The 14,658-nt window shown below is 43.1% G+C and overlaps 1 protein-coding gene across 2 annotated transcripts in view; it reads left to right on the plus strand.

The window, feature by feature from the left end:
* The window catches only part of TGFA (transforming growth factor alpha), a 109,825-nt gene that overhangs the window by 45,652 nt on the left and 49,515 nt on the right, over positions 1–14,658 (plus strand). The window lies entirely within an intron of this gene.

Here is a 14,658-nt window from a genome sequence, read left to right on the forward strand (position 1 = left end):
GGAAGGTGATTTCTCACATCTGGACCTTTTTTTCACCAGGTTGCATTGACTAAAATGTTTCTTGAATGCTAAAGCATGCTGGCGCTAAACAAGGGGAAAATAGAGAAGATGAAATAGAATAGAGGTCTGCCTCAATTCTGCTCACATGCTGGTGCCGTGTATCCTGGGGTTCAGAAGGAGAACCTTTTTCTTCCCAACTGCCACTTGGCAGCTGGGCTAAGAATCTCTTTTTCTAGGCCTTTTTGCATCCTGTCTTTGGGGGGCTTAGGATATAATGACATTTCTCCTTGCCGTACATAGTAGGTCTCAGAAAGTCATTTTTGGAATCTTGAAAGTAGAAGATGTTAAGAAGATGTCTTGCTATGAAATCTGCCACAGTGAATCTTCCTGGTGTTCCGAGGCATGACAAATGGCAATAGAATCATGAATCACACCACACTCAAGGGGAGACTCTGTAAAATCCCGGGGCTTGCAGGCTTCCCACCTGATACCCTGTTAAAGAAACACAGCCCAGCACAGTGAATGGCTCTGGAAACCCAGATGCTCATCTAACCAAATGACAACCATATGCAGTTGTCATTACACACAATTTCCCAAGGTTAGTACTCCCTAAGTGTGTGATATACCACAGTGAGATATCATTTCATGCCGGTCAGAATGGCTAGTATCAAAAGACAAGAAATAAAAAGTGTTGGTGAGGATGTGGAAAAAAAGAACCTACTGGTAGGAATGTAAATTGGTACACCCACTATGGAACATAGTATAGATGTTCCTCAAAAAATTAAAAATAGGCGCCTGGGTGGCTCAGTTGATTGTCCGACTTTGGTTCAGGTCATAATCTCACGGCTTGTATGTTCAAGCTTCACGTCACGCTCTGTGCTGCCAGTGGGGAACCTGCTTTGAATTATCTGTCTCCCTCTCTCTCTGTCCCTCCACACTCACTTCCTCCCTCTCCTCCCCACCCCGATCTCACTCTCTCTCTTGCCATCTCTCTCGCCTTCTCTCTCTCTTTCTCAAAAGTAAATAAACATTTTAAGAAGTAAAAAAATTGAAAATAGAACTACCCTATGATCCAACAGTTCTACTTGAGTATTTATCAGAAGAAAATGAAAACACTAATTTGAAAAGATATACACCTCTGTGTTCATTGCAGCATTCTTCATAATAGCCAAGATATGGAAACATCCAAAGTATCCACTAATGGAAGAATGGATAAAGGAGAGGTGTGTGTATGTGTACACACACACACACACACACACACACACAGTGAAATATTACCCAGCCATAAAAAAGAAGGAAATCTCACCCTTTGCAACAACATGGATGGACCTTGAGGGTATTATGCTAAATGCCATAAGCCAGACAGTGAAAGACAGTACTATATGATTTCACTTAGATTTGGAATCTAAAAAACAAAACAAATGAACAAACAAATTAAAACTCATAGTTGCCGAGAACCAGATTGGTGGTTGCCAGAGAGGAGGGTGCTGGTGAAATGGAAGAAGGGAGTCAAAAGGTACAAACATCGAGTCATAATAAGTCATAGGGATGTAATGGCCAACATGGGGAATACAGCCAATAACATTGTATTTCATATTATGTGTCTTTATATGGTGACAAGGGCTACTAGACTTACGGTAGTGAGTGTGTCATAGTGTATACAAACACTTAGTCACAGATAGGTGTTTCTTAAAAGAATCTTTTCATAGATTTCTCTAAAACAACAGTGTTATTAGGCATATGGAACACGGGAATACACCTGTAGGACCCCAAGCTCACGCAGCCCATGTGGATGAAAACACAGTCTTCCCAGGCGTATGTGCAGTGCCCCCCATCTGCTAGCTGCCTGGGGTGTGTATCCAGTGGGGGTGGTTGCTAGGTTAGAAATCCTCACGTTATTCTCAAAGCTTATGCTTTCCTTGATTTCAGCTTCTCATTAGCAGGTGAGTGAATTATGCCTTTTTCATCTATTTAAGTTTGGCTTGATGGCAGGGTCTTAAAATAAAAATCCTATGAATCTGATAGCACAGTGTTTGCTGTACAGGCTAGAGCCAGACAGCCATGGTTTAAGCCTTAACTGTGCCCCTTGGGGACTGTGACCTTGGATGAGCTCCTCAACCTCTCTGTGCTTCAGTGTCCCCATCTGTAAAGTGGAGACAACAACTGAGGCTACATCATAGGGCCATTATGAGGATTAAATGAGATGATCTATACAAAGCATTTGACAGTGCCGGGCGCATAGGAAGTTCTGTGTAAGTATATGTTACGCGAATCTTTTTGTTTGGATTTGCAAAGACAGAGTGAGGAAACAGTAACGTTTGTGAGAAACAGCATTGGAAATACCAAGATGGCCTGAGCCAGTTGGTGGCAGGGATGTGATTAGAGTTTGAAAGCAGATGGGGCCGAGGCAGGGTCAGCCTCACAACTCCGTGCTCAGAGGGCGTGCCCTTGACACACAGCAGGTCAGAGGAAGCCCCACTCTGCCACTGGGAAGTGATGTTCTAGAACTTGCCACTCCAGGAAATGCTAAAAAGTGCAGCTTTGCTTTTGGAATTACAGCACCCAACACAGAGGAAACAGCCTGTCCCTTTGGTGACAGGGGAAGTGTGGAATGGTGTGCTCTTTTCTGAGCAGTGAGAGTTACAAGGGACAGAGGGAAACTGGAGAGCCACCATGCAGAAAGGCTGGAGGCCAGCCAAGGCATCAGAGGGTAGAAAAGGAAAGTCGAGAAGTTCTTGGCTTCCTGTGTCAGGTGCCTGACACATGTCACAGGACCCTAGAAGGGAGAATGGTGTGGTCACTTGCCTGAGGATTTCACATTCTCTCTTGCCACATGGAAGCCCTTGGACACCACTGTTTGAAGTCTGAATGGGCTGCTCTCACTTCATGGGCGGGGTTCAGGGAAAAGTTGACGATCACATGTGGGGACTATTTATAGTGATTTATATGAGAACAGTGCACTCCTAATTCCCCTTTTGATTGTAACGATTTAAGATTCTAAGTAGGAGCACAGGTTAGAAATGCAGAAAGATGGGAAAATAATTAGACAGTTAAGCTGAGGGTATACCTAATTGAGGAGCTGAAGGTTGGGATTCGGTGGCTCTTAGGATTAACCATCCAGGTAACAATGTGGAAGAAAACCTTCTCTTTTCAAAAAAAGAAAAACTAGTTCTTTGGTACCCTTGAGAAAGGAGATATTATACTGGAGGGATCTTTGGCCCAATTTGAGTTAATACATCTTTTTTTTTTTCTTTCTCTCTTCCTTTCTCTTTCTTTCTCACTTACTTCCTCTCTCTCTCTCTCTCTCTCTCTCTCTCTCTCTCTCCTTCTCACTGTTTCAGGATTCTCATGTTAAGAATATTTTAATATTCTTATGACTGAATATGAGGGCTTGCTGTGGAGGGCTGGGCTGGGCATCAAAGACAGACAACGGACAGCCCCTGCCCTCAGGGCCCTTAAGTGGTGGGGTGAAGGATAGAACTGTGAAGGGTGACCTGAATTAGATGCCTGCCCACCAGAGATATAAATTGAGCAGTGGCAGGAACGGCCCACCACAGGCTGTCCTGCCTAAGGTGACTGAAGAAGGTGCCCTGGAGGGCTGAATCTTTAATCTGTGCTCCACGGCAGGGAAGGTCTTCCTGGTTTGGAAATCGCTTCAGCCATGACAAGAGGCTTGAGGATGTCTGTTGAGAGGACCCTGATGGGTTCAGAATCCAGGATCTCTGGTCTCTGAACCATGGAAAGGAGTACAGCCTCGAGACCATTTTTTAGCAAGTTAAGTTTAATGTTTGTTAAGGATTCTGAAACACAGTGAAACATCTAGGCCTCCTGTTACCCATATGCACGTTGGCATGCTTTGTGCCACTTAGAGCAGTTGGCTTCTCTAAAAGGATGAAGGGCACTTTTGATTAGGCTAGGGAGGAGGAGGCACCCGACAGCCTGTTTTCACCGTGCTTGAGGGAAGGAGCTCAGCTGTGCAGGTCTTCCCCCTTGCTGGTCCCTCTTCAAGTTAAAATTCTCAACCTTGGTTAAAGAATGTTGATACTACTGAACTCTCCAAATAGTTTACTCTTGTGAAAAAGTCTTCAAAGGTGTGCTTTTGCCATTCATACTGCAAATGGACTTATTTTGTTAAAGTTGGCTTAAGTACTATAATTTGTGAGTAAATATAATTCCTGAACCAGGATGTTGTTTGGGGAGAGGGCTTTGACAATGATAATATTTTGAAATGTCACTATATTTTTATTGGCATTCAAAGGCTTATATAGTTAAAAATCTGGCACATGGAGGATACGGAGTTCATGTTTTATTTTTAAGTGAGTGAGTGCCCAGTGCTCAGTGTATCCTCCTTGAAAAAAGTACATCTTTTTTTTTTTTTAAGTGAGCTCTGCACCCAACATGGGGCTTGAACTCACAACTCCAAGATCAAGAGTCACGTGCCCCACTGACTGAGCCAGACAGGCGCCCCAGAAAAGTATGTCTTTAGAAGCCTCTGAAAGCTGTTGAGAACTGCACTGTTTGAACACTGGACTTTGAGGACTATTTATTCATGCTTCTTTTTATGCACTCTCTTATTAATGTTTATATCAGTGTCTTATTGAAATGACACTATTTTGACTATGTTGGGTTAAATATTCAAATCAATCTCACTCTTTTTCCCCCAAAGGTGGCTTCTGGAAAGTGTCAGATCACCTGTGTGGCTCACATTTATTTCTACTGGACAGCACAGCTTTGGAACCTTGCATTACCTTTGTTTCCTCTTAACTTCCCTCCATCCCTGAATGCCAGCCCCTTGGGCCATCTCTCCTCAAGCTCATCCCATTGTTTTGTGCCAGCCTGGCTGTCTAATGCTTTCTTGCAGAGCTGTACCCGTGAAAATGCTCTGCTTAGGCAGTGTCGACTTGTCCCTTAAGATCTCTGTCCTACATCTCCCCTTTCACAAAGCTCCTCTGTCTATCTTTGGGCAAAATTAATTTATCCCTCTTCTGCCCCATCCCCTTGTTTTTTGAATATTTAGTATTTCCCCCTGCTGCCTGTTCTCTTCTGGTCTGCTCTTTGAGGACACGGGTGCCCTGTCTTATTCATCTGTTTCTAAGGTGAACTCTTAAATCAGTGCCTACAGTGAGTGCACAGTAGAAGTTTACTGAATAAATGAATCCTCTCTCCCTGAGCTCAACCAGTTTCTGTATAAAGTCCCAAAACTCACATGCATGCAAAGACATGAAACACAGGAAGTTGACCCAGCATTGGGCTTACTTCTAAAAGTGGAGGCACACACTGCTAGCATAAGAGTCACCTCGATGCATATAAAATTAATATTACCAGACTTTAGACCGACAGGTTCAATCAGGAAATGTTAAGTTGTGCTGCAGTGACAAATGTCATCACCTTCATAGCAAAAGTTTACTTCAGAGTACACCGTGGGCCCTGGGTCACTCTCCAGGGAAACTGATGGTCCAGGTTAGACCTTCATATCAGCAGAAGGAATATAAAGTCTAGTGACAATAGTTGACACTCTCACCCAGATATGTGTCACTTTTTAGTGTTCACCTTTCATTGCCTGAAGCACTTATATGGCTCTTCCAAACTTCCAGGGGTTGAGGAAAACCAAGACTTCTGCATGCCTAGAAGTAGAGATATGTGTCTGTTGCTACACAAGCTTAATGTGAATCTCAAAGGTGAGGTCCAGGAACCTACTTTTTTAATTCCCTTGGTGACCCATATTCACACTCAAGTTTGAGGACCATTGGGCAGGCCAGGAGTTCTCAACCTTAGCTGCTAATTACAATTACCTGGGGAATTTAAAAAAACACTGATGCCCTGACCTTACTCCCAGAGGTCCTAATTCAGAGGGGCTGGGGGAGAGTCCAGGCATCAGTAATTTCTCAGTCTTCCTGGGAAAGTCTAGTACACACCCAGGGTGGAAAGCAGGGGTTTAAAAAAAAAAAAAAAGGCAAAGACCTTTGAATCACTGGCAAGTGTGGACATTTAGATAAACTGGGTTTGTATACACTCATACATACACATGCCGTTTATTCCCTCCCCCACACAAAGGCAGGAGAAGAAGGAAAGTGTCCTCCACACCTCTGCCTTCTCTTACAGTCAGTGAATGGGCGGTCCCTTCTCCCTCCCTTCTGCTGATACTGGTGATAAAGGAGAGAAAGGGAAGGGGAAAAACTCCTTCCCTGCCTCTATCTTCCTCTCCATGGCCTATTCCAGAACCCTTAGCCTAGGCTTTTGTTCTTCCATAGCCTTTCCAAGGCCCCTTCCCCTCACTCTCCCTTTAGTCTAAGACCTGTGTCTTATGCCTATAATTCATTACAGCCCTATTTCCAACCTCTTCCCATAGCTCCTTCCCCACTGACACCCCAGTCCCATGCCAGGACAGACAGCAAGCACCATGACTTCGGGGAGGCCCTTTCCTGCTCTCTGATGGGTTGAGCATCTTAGAAAATCCGTATACTCCTGATGCATAGGAGCACATGTACCCCAATGTTCATAGCAGCACTCTCAACAATAGCCAAAACATGGAAAGAGCCTAAGTGTCCATCAGTGGACGAATGGATCAAGAAGATGTGGTTTATCTATACGATGGAATACTACATGGCAATGAGAAAGAATGAAATCTGGCCATGTGTAGCAACATGGATGGACCTTGAGGGTGTTATGCTGAACGAATTAAGTCAGGCAGAGAAGGACAAATATCATATGTTTGCACGTGTAGGAGGATTAGGAGGAACTTAACTGAGGAACAAGGGGGAGAAGAAGGGGGGAAATGGTGGGGAAAGGGAGAGAGGCAAACCATGAGAGACTCTTGAATGCTGACAAAAACTGAGGACTGATGGATATGGGGGGGGAGGGGAGGATGGGCATGGAGGAGGGCACTTGTGGGAATGAGCATTGAGTGGGTGTTATGTGGAAACCAATTTGACAATAAACTATTTTTAAAAAAAAGAAAATCCGTATACTCAGAAAATGGGTCTCCAGGGCATTGTCCTAGAGCAGTATCATTGGGACTGGTAGATCCGGCAGCTCTGTGTTTGAGAGGTAAGGGATGCAGTAGGTAAGACCAGCTTTGGTGAGTTGGGCTAGCATTCTCACCCACTCTTCATAGTATTTTGATTCCTCTGGTTTAATATTTATTGTTAGGTTAGATCCTGAGATCTAAGCAACTGGTCTGCAAACAACTTCTTGAAATGCCTCTGTTCTGTAACCTGCAAATTGCCTCAGAAGTAGGGTTTCTTTAGTTATAAAAATACCACATTGGCTTTCTTTCATTGACAGAGCTAAGAGTTAATGCTGAAGTAATCTGTTTTTAATTATTTTTCCTCTCGTGTCCAACAGTTTTCAAGGCAGAACAATGCAAGAGTCCTTTGCAGGAAATAAATGCAATACTGCTTGTAAAAATACAGATTTGTACATGTGATATGAATCATGGGTTTATAAAAGGATCGAACGAATCTCTCAGCCTAAACAGCTATGATATTATAGATCCTTTGAAATGATTCTTACTGGTATGACTAAGACCACTAAGGTCCTTGGCAGTGGAAATTTGATGTCCAGCATCAGATTTCAGCCACCCTGGGCTGTCCAAAAGCTGGGCCCCACTTCCTTTCTACCCAGCAGTATGAGCCTCCCTCATACCACAGGCTCTTAATTGCAAGTCAGCAGGGCTGGAATGCAGGGTGCCCAAAGGAAAAGATGCTCAGGGAGCTTGCACTTTGTCAGCAGGGACTGCTGGTGCAGCTTCTCTCTAGGTCCACCTCCCACACAGGTGTAGTTGGTGTTTTTTTCATTGATTTGTGCTTGACATTAGGTCTAAAATCAATACTGGAGACTCATTGAATTAAACAGAAATGCTAAGCAATCTTAAAATGAGCCTCTGTATATCTCGTTGGTATACTTGGTATACTTGCTTGCAAATGACATAGTTGAACATGTAATGAGTTTCTGGTTTAAATTACAGTCCAGTATCTCCACATGTCACCATCAGTTATAGAAACAGCAGCAGGGGCACCTGGGTGGCTCACTTTCATCTCAGGTCATGATCTTATGGTTCATGGGATCCAGCCCCATGTTAGACCCTGCACTGATGGCACAAAGCATGCTTAGGATTCTCTCTCCTTCTCCCTCTCCCTCTCCCTCCCTTCCCTTCCCTCCCTTTCTGTCTCTCCCCCTCCCCCACTCACTCATGCTCTCTCTTTCTCTCTCTCTCAAAATAAATAAGTAAAAAAATAAATAATAAATAAATAAAAAGAGCAACAGCAGAAGAAGCCATGTGCTTTTAGAGTAAGACCCAGGCACTCTCCTGCCGCACGCAGCCCCCGCCTCCCCTCCCAGCTGCAGCTCACAGGTCTGTCCTTCTTCCTCTCTGTGCTCCAGCTCTCTGGCATCCTTTCCTTTTCTCCCATGTGTTGGACACCTTTCTATCTCCTAGCAGCTTTCTGTCACACCTCTGTTTGTGTCCTTCCTAGTGCTCACTGCTGCCTTTAACAATTTCATTATTTCATGTGTTTGTTTACTTATCATTGCCTGCCTCCCCCAGTAGACCTAAGTTCCTTGAGGGCGGTGATCTTGTCTGTCTGGTTCATTCAGGTCTCCCCAGCACCCAGCACAGTGCTTGGCACACAGAAGGCACTTGATATTTGAGTGAATGAGTGAAACCAAGCCTGGCCCAGTGCTTTATGTCACATTTTTATGACATTCATTATTGATACATGAGGAAACTATGGCCCAGAGGGTTTCGAATTAGTAAAAATCAGTAAAAAGAGGTCACAATGAATAAAAAGAGCTGAGATTTGAACTCAGTCCATCTGCCTGCAAAAGTCAGGTGCCAGAGTCGGGTCTGAAGTTGTGGTTCAATCTTAAATTTTTGCCTTATTCTGTACCTTTGTAGATTTATTAGTAACAACTATTTTGCTTATTCTTATGGCTCAAAACTTTTTGTCCGTGGGCCATGAAAACAGGTCATTTCCCATTGTTTTGTGCAAAAGAACTTGGTGGTAACAGGGAAATACTGTGACAGAAGCATGTTTTGGAGAAAGTTGCAGACATCTGCTTGAGCATGGGGATGTGGATGATTCTTATTTGAGAAGTAAGGCATGTCTTAAAGTCTCATTTTTGGAAAACAGTAAAAGTAATTGTGGCAGCAAACAGCAGAGCCAAGTTCCAGACAGCATCGATGACACTCTAGTAGCAATCCGACCCCCAGCGACAGGAGCTCCCGGGGCTCACCGTGTGGCTGTGGGGGCAGCGCTGCAGTGTTGCTGAGACCCATGAAGCAGCTTGACTCTCTAGACTCGGGGCCTGACACAGGGTGCTCAGTAAACTCTAGTCAGAAAGGAATTACATTGCTGCTTTTACAAACTGTGTACTTATATACCTGGGAAATACAAACTATCAGAATGCCTAGCAGAAATATTAAGAGTATTTAGCAGGGTGCAAGTAAGTTCTCCTATAAACCGTCAGTTGTTCTCCTATAAACTGTCAGTAAACCAATTAAAAATATTCTGGGAAAGATCACCTTTGAGATAGTTGTGAAATAGACTGGAGACTATGTAGGAGTAAACTTCAGAAGCTGTTCAGAATCTATTTGAAGAATGCCATAAAACTTTCCTTTTGAGATCATGTATTTGACCAAATAAAGGGACCTGTGCCTCAATAGGAAAGTATAATGTTATAAAATTGTTCGTTCTCCCCATTATTACTTTAGAAGCTTATGTGAGTTCTAGTCTTTCAGAATGGGTAACAGAGAATTTGACTAAAGGTTTCTAAAGTTTACCTTCATAAATAAGTCACAAGAAAATGTTGATTTGAAAGGTAAAAGGAGGGACGTCTGGGTGGCTCAGTCAGTTAAGCATCTGACTTTGGCTCAGATCATGATCTCACAGTTTGTGGGTTCGAGCCCCACATCAGGCTCTGTGCTGACAGCTCAGAGTCTGCTTGGGATTGTGTATCTCCCTCTCTCTCTGCCCCTCCCCCTCTCATGTGCTCGCTTGCTTGCTCTCAAAAATAAATAAACATTAAAGAAAAAATTTAAAGAAAGATAGAAGGATTTGTACTATCAAATATTAATGAATAATATAAAACTGATCCAATTAAAACTTTGTGGCACCAGCACAAAAATAGATCCATTCAAACCAACATGGAAAGCTCTGGAAGAGAGCCAATGACACAATATAGTTTGTGCGACAAAGTGGCATTCCACATCCCTAGGGAAAAAGAGGGGAAAGGTCACAAATGAGTCTGTGGTCATAGGCTAAACATTGAAAAAGAAATAAAGTTAAATAGGAAAGCCTAATGACATTCTAAAATAAATTCTAGTTTATTGGAATGCTTTTCAGTGGAAGTGTAAAATTTCCCTAAGAAAATATAAGTAAATATTTATATAACTTATAAAAGAGGGGACTAAGCAGAACATTGAGTACAGAAACTATAAAGGAAAATAGGTACATAAAAATTATAATGTTCTGATCATTACCCCCCCCCAAAAAAAAACATTATAAAAAAAACCCATAGGCAAATTTGCCAATATTAGAATCCTAGGGAAGAGTCCTATCCTTAAAACCAAAGTACTCTAGGGGCACGTAGGTGGCTCAGTTGGTTAAGTGTCCGACTCTTGATTTTGGCTCAGGTCATGATCTCACAGTGTGTGAGTTTGAGCCCCACGTCAGGCTCTATGCTGACAGCACGGAGCCTTGATTGGGATTCTCTCTCTCTCTCTCTCTCTCTCTGCCCCTCCCCTATGCTCATACTTCTCTCTCTCTCTCTCTCTCTCTCTCTGCCCCTCCCCTATGCTCATACCACACACTCTCTCTCTCAAAACAAGTAAATAAACATTTTTTTTAAATAGCAAAATACTCTTACAAACCAATAATAAAACTTCTGACACACCAATAAGAGAACAAGCAAATTATTTGAATAGCTAAGCCACAAAATGACAACTGTGACCAACAGACATTGAAAAAAGATATCTAGCCTCACTAGTCATCAAAGAAATGGAAATTAATGTGAGATATCATTTTCATTGATCAGATTAGCAAAGATAAAAATAACCAACTTTGTTGATGAACAAAGTAGATAAGTTTGGAGACTGGTATTGTTGGTTGTGTAAAGTTTTAGTTACAGCTTATAGGAGCCATTTGTTAATTCTCATCATAAGGCTTTAAAATGCCTTACTTACCCATTGACCCAGAAATATCACTTCTAAGAATTTATCCTAAGAAAATAAGCATGGGTAGGTAGATTTGGATCATTTCTTATCTACTATGATGTCCACTGAAGAAAGATACTGAGCAGGAAAACTCCAAGCGTCGAGATGGTAAGAGGTGCTGGGGAAGGATTCAAATTGCTTTGAAGTGGATCGGCAGGGCCTGTGTCCATATTACTGGACCACACTGAACATTTAGTGCTTAGGTCACTAGCTGAGGCATGCTTGTTAATGGCAATGATGCATTTGGTGGTGTATTGTTTGGGTTTTTTTTTCCATTTTGTTGGAAGTTTTTCAAGTTTGCGTCTTTCAAGTTACTGAGAATTGGGGGCCAAATTTACAGTTTTACTGTTGAGTATCTGCTTAGGTGTGGATAGTACTAGTGGACATGGTCATTTGCTTCAATTTCTAACTTGTGTTTGCCCTCAGATTATAACTGCACAGGCAGAACACTGGTTTCTTCTTTCTACTGCTCTACCCAGTTTTGCATTTTAGAGGGGCTGACAAATTTGCAATATTCTTCTACAGACAGCAGATGACTGGACAAACACAAGAGAATTCTTTTTGCTTGGTGTGGTAGGATGAATAACAGTCTCCTGTCAAAGATATCCACATCCTGAGCCCCAGAATTTGTGAACGTGTTACTTTACATGACAAAAGGAATTTTGCAGATTGATTAGGGTAAGAGCTTTGAAATGGAGAGATTACCTGGGATTATCCAGGTAGGCCTTTTGTAATCAAATGGACCTTATAAGAGGGAGGTGGGAAGGTCCTGAGTCAGAGTAAGAAAAGAGATAGGAAGCAGAGATTAGAGTCAAAGAATTCTGGCCAACCCTAGAGCTTGAAAAGGCAAGGGAAATGTATTCTCTCTGAAAGTCTGTAGAAGGAATCAGCCCTTAACAACACCTTGATTTTAGCCCATTCAGATTCCTGACCTCCAGAGCTGTAGGATGAATGATAGATTTGTGTTGTTTTAAAGTGCCAAGTTTGCAGTAATTTGTTACAGCAGCAATCAAAAACTAATATATTTGGAAAAGATGGAAACTTTAAATTTATACTTGAACCATAGTTCTACATTAGTCGTTCCTGGGTGAGAAGTTCAGAGACCTGGATTTAGGTAACAGCCTCGCTTGATCTCATTTTCTTCATCCCTAAGGTTCACTTCTTGCTCCAAAATTCTGTTCCTCCTTAAGCATGTGTTTACCACCATAGCTACATCCCTATTATGACACCAAGAAGTATGGGTGAGGCTGGTGAGTAGATTTTAGTTTATTTGTTTTGGAAGCTGGCTACACTGTTGTTAGCATTTTCCTTTTTGGGGTGTGCACCTGGGTGCGTGGCATGTTCTCATATGGCCGATTCTGGAATATTGCAGTGAGCGCCGTGAAGGCAAAGGAAGACACACACAGAGGTTAGAAGCCATTGGAACCACGAGAAAAGGATAGCAGAGTGGGCCTGAGATTGGGCACACAAGCTTCACAGGATCTCCCATGATGATCTGAGACTCTCCTGAAGGATTTTCTGGAAGATCCCTCCTACTCAGACCCTTCCTCCAAATGGCTGCAAAGTTTCATACACACACATAATGAGAAGATCGAGGTTATAATGGCCCGGCAAGGTCCTTGTATTGGAGCAGGCCAGGTATCAGTCACTTGCCCCGCTGATGCTGCCCAGGAGAAAGAGTGGGGCTGACCCAGCCTTCTCTGCTCACGTGCTGTCTGTCCTCTGGGCCACGGAAGGCTCCCAGTAAGTGCTGCCAAAGAAGTTTGAAACGTTAGCAATGAGCATTATCACTTGATACCGCAGAGCGTATTGTGTTTAATAAGTTGGTCTGTGGGAATTTGAGGGTTTTATCACATCCATTCTTTCCTCTACATATTAGCACAGGAACCATAATCAATATCCATTACTGTTTGAGTTTGAATATATGAAAGATAAATATATACATCCAATTTTCAAACTAGTGTTTGTGCCTAGGGATCAGGGCTGCATTTAAAAATGAGAATGAATTAATCTTATCACCACTGGGAACAAACTCCTGTAGAAATTAGCATTCATGCCAAAAGTAAAGCTATTTTTATTGGGGAATGACATGAAAGGCACCTTTGTTTTTTGGCGCACATTTGAAGCACTCTTGGTGATTGAGAAACATGCAGGGGGTTGCAGTTATAACTTGTTATCCCAGCCTATGGAAAGGTTGTGAAATGGACCTGGGGTTTTGCAGTTAAACATGGGAATATGGAAAACCCCTACTTTACACAGATGGAGTTCAAGAGGGATATCAGGGAACATCAAGGTAAACAAAAGAGCCGAGCGCGGTGAAAAGGCCAGGAAGAATCCCACGCTTAATTAACCAGACAGGCTTGGGTCCCTACCATGGCTCCAATACCAGCCAGAGAGCCGGCTCTTGATTCTGTTTCCTTGTCTGTTAAATAGGAAAGAGAATACCTGCTTGTCTGGTGGTGGTGAGAAATAGGGGTGATGGCTGACACGTGCAGCTACTCATCCTGTCCGTGCCTGACCACAAGGGATGCATGGGCCACCTGAGAAGATGCCAGGGCCATGCTCAACTGACTAGGATCCAAGACAGAACTCATTAATTCCTGCTCCACAACCCTCTCCCCTTGGCCCCACCTTGGCCAGGTGTGAAGGAAGTGCACATTTGAGTGCCTGTCAAGGCCCATGGTAGGCTGTGGAGGCTCCAATCAGTAGGAGACACGCTCGATTGCTCTTCTTCCCTTTCTCAATCCCCTGTTGTGTGGAGGCCTCTGTTTTGTCCACAGTTTTTCCTTCCTTTCCTCTCATCCCTCTCAATATCTTTGTTTTTCTCAGTGTTGTGGTTTTCTCTTCTACAGTAAGTTTTCTACAGTGTTTTCCTGCACAGGTAATAGAACCTGCTCAGTGAATATTTGGTAAAAAAAAAAAAAAAAAAAAAGAAAAAAAAGTGTAATGTGGAAGGTCTTACCTGTAAAACACGGGAGATGTACCTTCATGCAGCTCATTTCCTGGGCTTTGTGAACTCTTACCCCATGCCATGTGGACTGGTGCCCTGGGAGTTCCCAAAGGATGAGAGTAGGAAGCAGACAGAGTTATGGTATCTGCCATATGGCAAGGAAACTGTATGTGAGCCTTTCCTTAGGGGGTCAGAGGAGAGCAAAGAGGGCCATTCACTCAGCAGAGCAGAGCCTTTCTGAGGGGAAAGATGGTGCCCACCGTCATGTTATGCCACTGTCTCCAGGAAGAGAGCCTGGCTGAGGATAGGGTGTGAGGGAGACTTTTCACAGCGTATACTTGTGTTCCTCTTGAATTTTCATAAAGATAAAGAGAATTAATATTTTTAAAAACCAAATTTTCCTGTAGGCCAGTTCATAATCCAAGGAGACTCATGGAAGCGTAGGGGGGTTTTGGCGGAACCCTCGGGGAGGAGCAGGTCTCCTTTGCACATGCAT

The sequence above is a fragment of the Hyaena hyaena genome, unplaced genomic scaffold (assembly GCF_003009895.1).
Source record: "Hyaena hyaena isolate Hyena2069 unplaced genomic scaffold, ASM300989v1 scaffold_158, whole genome shotgun sequence".
Taxonomy (NCBI): Eukaryota; Metazoa; Chordata; class Mammalia; order Carnivora; family Hyaenidae; genus Hyaena; species Hyaena hyaena.